Raw genomic sequence first — 7,001 nt, 5'->3', positions numbered from 1 at the left:
TCTAACAGGAAAAAGAGACAGCCTAGAAAGAGCCCTCCTGAGATCACAGTCAGCCCCGGGGGGCAGACAGCGTGTGTACAAGCATTAGGCTTCACCTAGTCAGGAGCAATCACACCCAGATGTGGGCAGACCTGGAATCGTTTCCCAGCTGCACAAAGACCGTCAACACAGGGCAGAAGCTCCACTGGCACAAGGGGCTTAAGCACAACCTCTGACCAAATACCAATTGAAGAAGAAGCTACTTTGATGCAGGGCAACTCTTAGAAAGCCAGACTCAAAAAGAAAATCAAGTGTATGGTTTTCCCAGCCAAGTGGTTCTGCTTGGTGCCATCCATGGAGGGTGTGAGCTGGCCCTTTTCCTGTGGCACTTGGCTGCAGAGCTGAGCTGAATAGCTGCTGGCAGCATGGTGGGTCCAGCCTGAGAAGGAGTGCATTGGCCAGTTTGTCTTTGCCTGGGATGCTAAGGCAGCTGTGGCTGGTCGTGTGATGATAAGGAAATTAGTTGCAGAGAAACTCAATATCCCTTGGAATGGTATCTGTTTGCAAAGAACTACAAAAGGAAAACAAGTTCTGGCAAAGGACTCACTGAATCCTTATACCAACTTCGAAGCTGAAGTCTCTCATCCAGGGGACTCCACGGTGCTTCCTGCTGAACCTGAGCCGCAAGGTGGAGCTGATATAACGAAGACTAGCTTTCCAGGTGATGGTTCAATTCCAGAATTCTTTCACATTATGAAAAGAAAGTTTACCAGCAAAGAATGGGAGACAATCAGAAGCATTACGGACCAATGGACACAGCTGGAGATGTTTTACAGGAGGAGTTGGGCACTGAAAGAAAGCTTCCTAACAGCCACTGGTGTGGGACTAGGGTTTGAACTGCAGTGGTTTGAATTTGATGTATCTCCATTAAACTTGGGTATAGGCCAAGTTTATATAGAAACACGATTGTTCTTGGATGGGGAGGAAGAAAAAGAATGGGCATTTGAGGAAGGCAAAATAGATGAGTACCATTTTGTTGCAGCAGCTCTTACGAAACCTGATGGATGTAGACATCAGGATGTTCCATGTCAAGATGATTCTAAACCAACCCGGAGGCAATTTACTATTCTCACCTTCAGTGATTTCATAGCATCTGCTGTTCCCATGACACCCGAAGATATTTCATTTTGGGACTGTTTTTGCTTCACAGAAGCCAGTATGATATGGTACAATGTCATGAGGATTTCCTGAATAACAAAGGGAAGTGAAAATTGTAATCTTCCATAGTCACTAAAAAATAAATGCTTGATAGTATCAAATTTTATTTCACAAAATAGTTGTTTTAAAAGTGAAAATTTTCCTCTTAAAAGCACAGACTTCCAGTTCAAGAGTGCTCACTAGAATACATGTTTATTCTTCCTCTCCAAAATTGCATTGAATTGCTAGAAACAGAGAGGATGGCAGAATCAATCTTAGGTGACCCATGCTCACTGTAGGAAAAAATAGAAACTGCAGATATGCAAAAGGAAACATTAAATCTTATCTTTCAGAGAACTATTCTTAAAACTTGAGGCCGGGCGCGGTGGCTCACGCCTGTAATCCTAGCACTCTGGGAGGCCGAGGTGGGCGGATCGTTTGAGCTCAGGAGTTCGAGACCAGCCTGAGCAAGAGCGAGACCCCATCTCTACTAAAAATAGAAAGAAATTATATGGACAGCTAAAAATATATATAGAAAAAATTAGCCGGGCATGGTGGTGCATGCCTGTAGTCCCAGCTACTTGGGAGGCTGAGACAAGAGGATCGCTTGAGCTCAGGAGTTTGAGGTTGCTGTGAGCTAGGCTGACGCCACGGCACTCACTCTAGCCTGGGCAACAGAGTGAGACTCTGTCTCAAAAAAAAAAAAAAAACTTGAATATCTTTCCAGATTTTTTGTTTGGCAAATGAATCCATATTAACATATTTGGGTTTTTTTTTAAATGGGAACATACTGTTTACACACACACACTCGCGCGCGCGCACATATTGTTTTAGAGACAGGGTCTTGCTCTGTCACCCAAGCTGAAGTGCAATGACATGATCCCAGCTCATTGCAACCTTGAGTTCCTGGGCTCACTCCAGCAATCCTCCTGTCTCAGCCTCCTAAGTAGCTGGGACTACAGGCGTGAGCCACTGCACTCAGCCTATCATTTTTTTTAACTGCACATTGACTATGCATGAATATACCTCTATGACATAACTCTTAGTGGTTCTAAAGTACTCTATTGTATGGCTAATATTAGGAGGATGCTTTTGACCAGAGGTAACAACGTCCAAATATAATTGGCATAAATAACCAACGACATTTGTTATCTTAAATAACATGAGGTTCAGAGGTGTCATTAAAGACCCTTTTTTTTAGCCTTGGCCTCAGCTTATTGGTTTTGCCTGAGGCTCACCCCCTCTCAATCACAGGAGCTGCTGCTGTAACTTCCAGTTTTCTATCTTTGTAAAACTGTGTCTAAAAGGCAGGAAAGGCCATTTCTACGCTCCCAAAAGGCCCCAGATTTTCTCTCAGTTTCCAGGGACTCAGATCAGGTCACAGAGAAAGGCAATGTCTGACATTTTTACCCTCTCTTAGAAGTACACTCTGCTGAAAAGGAAATAACTAGGGTGGATTTGGGAGAATGGAATTGAGGGGAGGCCACTGCCTGTGATAGAAAGGTGTGCCACAATTTACTCATTTTTTTCTGTGTTAGACATTTTGATTGTCTGCAGTTTATTAAGCAGTGGTGCAGTGAATGTCCTTATACATTTTGATGTACATGCTTAATTATGTCTTTAAAAAAGTTTCCAGAAGTGGAATGACTGGTTCAAAGGGCTTAAACATTTTTAGAGCTTTGATAAGTATTACCATTTTCTCTCCAAAAATGCTGTCCAAGTTACCCTTCCAGTTAGTACACCTTCCTACCTACATATTCCCTGGCCAATTGTAGGTGTTATCTTTTTCATATATTTAATCTTTGCCAATATAACTGAAAAATGGTATGTCATTTTAAAAATTTGTATTTCTTGAACTTCTGACCTCCAGCAATCCTCCCACCTTGGCCTCCCAGAGTGCTAAGATTACAGGTGTGAGCCACCATGCCAGGCCATAAAAAAATTTGTATTTCTTTCCTTACAAATGAGGTTGATATATCCCATCAGTGTTGTTATTTGTTATTTGTCTTCCTTTTTTATGAGCTGCCTGTTCATCATCTTTACTCATTTTTATTTTAATAAGTAGGACTTAATGTAAAGTGAGAACATAATATATAAGATGCCAAGACTATTATGTTGATGACAGACTCTCTTATATGGTTGTACTGTATGTTTTGAGGAGTTAAAATCTTGTTACATATCAAGAAGTAAAATAATTTCATCATTTTTGTTACTAACATTAAAAGTTATGTGTAAATTGTATAAAATTAGGTACTTTGCTTAGTAAAAAAAACTGAAATGTTTTATAATTATTTTATTAAGCATGTCCAGTTATTCTAAGCATAGTATATATTGCCTTTTAAAAAGATCAAGTAGCATTTATAATAGAGGAAGTATTGTTATCCCTAGCATGCGTGTAATGGTGATAGGAAAAACAAACCACTTGTGATTATAATAATTAAAAAATTAACTTTTATTATTAAAAACACCACATAAAATCACATCTATTCCTGGGAGTCTGGAAGACTGTGTGCATGCCCAAGACAACATTCTTAGGAGTAATTGGATTGAGGAAATCCAAGCTATTAGTCTCTGGCTGAATATAAGCTGCACACACACACACAGGAAACTCTCTGAACTGTGATAGCAACATCCAAGCCACACACACATTAATGGTAAAGGGTAAAAATGGTAAAGTCATGCCCGAAAATTTCCTCATATTTCATGAAAAACATTAAACATCCAAGAAACAATGAACTTCGAATAGGATAAACACAAAAAGATCCACAGCCAGACATATTATAGTCAAATTTTGAAAGCCAAAGATAAAGAGAAAATCTTAAAAGCAGTAAGAGGAAAACAACTCATCATGTACCAGGAAAGTACAATAAGATTGACAGATGATGTCTCATCAGAAACAATGGAGGCCAGAAAGCAATGATATGACATATCAAAAATACTTAAAGTAGGCTGGGAGTGGTGGCTCATGCCTGTAATCCTAGCACTCTGGGAGGCCGAGGCGGGTGGATTGTTTGAGCTCAGGAGTTGGAGACCAGCCTAAGAGTGAGACCTCGTCTCTACTAAAAATAGAAAGAAATTAGCCGGACAACTAAAAATATATAGAAAAAATTAGCTGGGCATGGTGGTGCGTGCCTGTAGTCCCAGCTACTCGGGAGGCTGAGGCAGAAGGATCACTTGAGCCCACGAGTTTGAGGTTGCTGTGAGCTAGGCTGACGCCACGGCACTCTAGCCCGGGCAACAGAGTGAGACTCTGTCTCAAAAAAAAAAAGGAAAAAAATACTTAAAGTAAAAACAAACAAACAACATAAACCCCATCAACTAAGAATTCTATACCCAGAAAAATTATCTTTCAACAATTATGGTAAAATAAAGACACTCCAAAATAAGGAAAATCTGAGAGAATTTATTTTATTATTATTTTTATTAAAAATAGGGTCTTGCTCTGTTGCCCAGGCTGGGGCACACATATTTTGAGGCATAGTGAGCTGTGATTGTGCCACTGCACTCCAGCCTGGCCAACAGAGTGAGACCTCATCTTTCTCTAACAAAAAGTAATTACATTAGAAAATATGGAATTTTATTATTGGGCTTTTCACATATAGAAATGTAACATGTGTCAATATTTCGTCAAAATGTTGTGACAATAATAGCACAAAGGAGGAGGGTGGGAACAAAGCTGTTTTGGAGTGAGGAATGACACCAGAGGGTGACTCAGATCCACAAGGAGGAATGAAGAGAATCAGAAATGCTAAATAAGAAGTTAATACAACAAACTCTATAAATGTACAATTGCTCCACTTTCTTCTCACAGATTCATTAAAACTACATAAGATTACATAAAGAAATAATTATAACAATGTCTGGTTGGATTTTTAACATATACTGATTTAATATGTATAAAATAATGGCACAGAGAAGGGGAGGAAACATCTGTAGAGCATCCCACCCCACAGCTATACATACATTCTTCTCATGTGAGCATGAAACATTCTTCAGGGTAGACCACATGATAGGCCATTAAAACATACCTCAATAAATTTAAGAATATTTAAGTCACATAAAGTAAGTTCTCTAACCACAATGGAATGAAATTAGAAATCAATAATAGAAGGAAATTTGGGAAATTTACAAATATGTGGAAATTAAGTAACACACTCCTTAACAATAACTGAGTCAAAGAATAAATCACAAAAGAAGTTAGAAAATATTTTGAGATGAATGAAAATGAAGAAACAACATATAAAAATTTATGAGACGCAGTTAAAGCAGTGTGCACAGGGAAATTTATACCTGTAAATATCAACATTAAAAACAAAAACAGATGCTTTTCTGGGGATGCTGTCTAGAGGCACTCAGAGTGGCCCGGCATTTGACCCACTGTCTTAGGCTTTCCTATAATACACCCTCTAATAAAACCAGGCTGTCCTGAGCCCCTGGTAATAGAACCGCTTACCTTTATACCAACAAGGGTGAGAAAGCACCAAAATCTGCATGCGGCGTGTGCCCAGGCAGACTCTGAGGGGTTCGTGCTGTGAAACCTAAAGTTTTTATGAGGTTTTTGTCTAAAACAAACAAACAAACAAAAAAACATGTCAGCAGGGCCTGTGGTGGTTCCATGTGTGCTAAATGTGCCCATGACAGGATCAAACATGCTTTCCTTATCAGGGAAAGCATGAATATACACAAAAATTCTCAACTAATTACTAGCAAAACCAATTCCAGCAACATATACAAAAGATTATGCACCATGGCCAGGTGGGATTTGTCCCAGGAATTCAAGCTGGTATAACATATTAACATCAATCACTGTAATTCACCACACTGGTAGCAAAAAGGACAAAACTCACATGATCCTTTCAAAAGACATAGGAAAAGCATTTGACAAAATCCAACACCATTTCTCGATAAAGCAAATAAATAAAAACATGCATAGAAGAGAATTTCCTCAACACGATAAAGGGAATCTACGAAAAACCCACAACTAAAATCTTATTTAATGGTGAAAGACTATATTCAGCCTAAGATCAGGAATGAGACAAGGACGTCTGCTTTTTCTCCTTCTACTCAACAGTGTACTGGGGGTTCTAGCCAGGGAAAATAGGCAAGAAAAAGAAAAGGCTTCAAAACTGGAAGGAAAGAAGTAAAACTGTCTCCACTTTCAGATGATGTGATGTTGTATATAGATCAGTCTAAGGAATCTCTGAGAAACTGTTAGAATTAACAAACAAGTTTAGGAGGATTGTAGGATATAAGATCAATATACAAAATTTAATTGTGTTTCTATGCACTAGCAATGAACAATCTGAAAAGAAAATTCAGAAAGCAATTCCATTTACAGTCACATCAAAAAGAAAAAATACTTAAAAATAAATTATCTAAAAAAGTGCAAGACTTACACACTAAAAACCACAAGACACTGTTCAACGAAATTAAGGAAAATCTAAATGAATGGAAAGACATTCTATGTTAATGGATCAGAAAGATCCTTTATAGTCACACTCACTCCCCTGTCCCAACCATTCCCAACCCCAGGCGACCACTAATGTGTTTTCATCTCTGGAACGCTGTCATTTCGAGGATACCGCGTGAATGAAATGGGACAGCATGTGACCTTCCGGATGCGCTCCCCGCACTCAGCGTAGCGCCCTGGGGATGGAGCCCAGCTGTGTGCGTCTCATCCTGCCTCCCCATGTAATCCTTGAACAGTTTTTAGAATTCCATTGTTATTTATCTGTAGTGTTTATGGGCATATTTCTTTGTGCTGTTTTTTTGTGGTTGTTCTAAAAAGTCATACATACAGAACTTAGGCATACTCTACTGGTGCC

General features: G+C 39.2%; 1 pseudogene; it reads left to right on the top strand.

Moving 5' to 3' along the window:
- Positions 1 to 294: 294 nt before the first annotated feature.
- Positions 295 to 1,230, top strand: LOC138387555 (L-aminoadipate-semialdehyde dehydrogenase-phosphopantetheinyl transferase pseudogene; annotated as a pseudogene).
- The last annotated feature ends 5,771 nt before the right edge of the window (positions 1,231 to 7,001 follow it).

This window comes from Eulemur rufifrons, chromosome 1, assembly GCF_041146395.1.
Source record: "Eulemur rufifrons isolate Redbay chromosome 1, OSU_ERuf_1, whole genome shotgun sequence".
NCBI classification, from domain to species: domain Eukaryota; kingdom Metazoa; phylum Chordata; class Mammalia; order Primates; family Lemuridae; genus Eulemur; species Eulemur rufifrons.
Note: the sequence above shows the minus strand (reverse complement) of the source record. Positions and strands in the feature narration are given on the sequence as shown.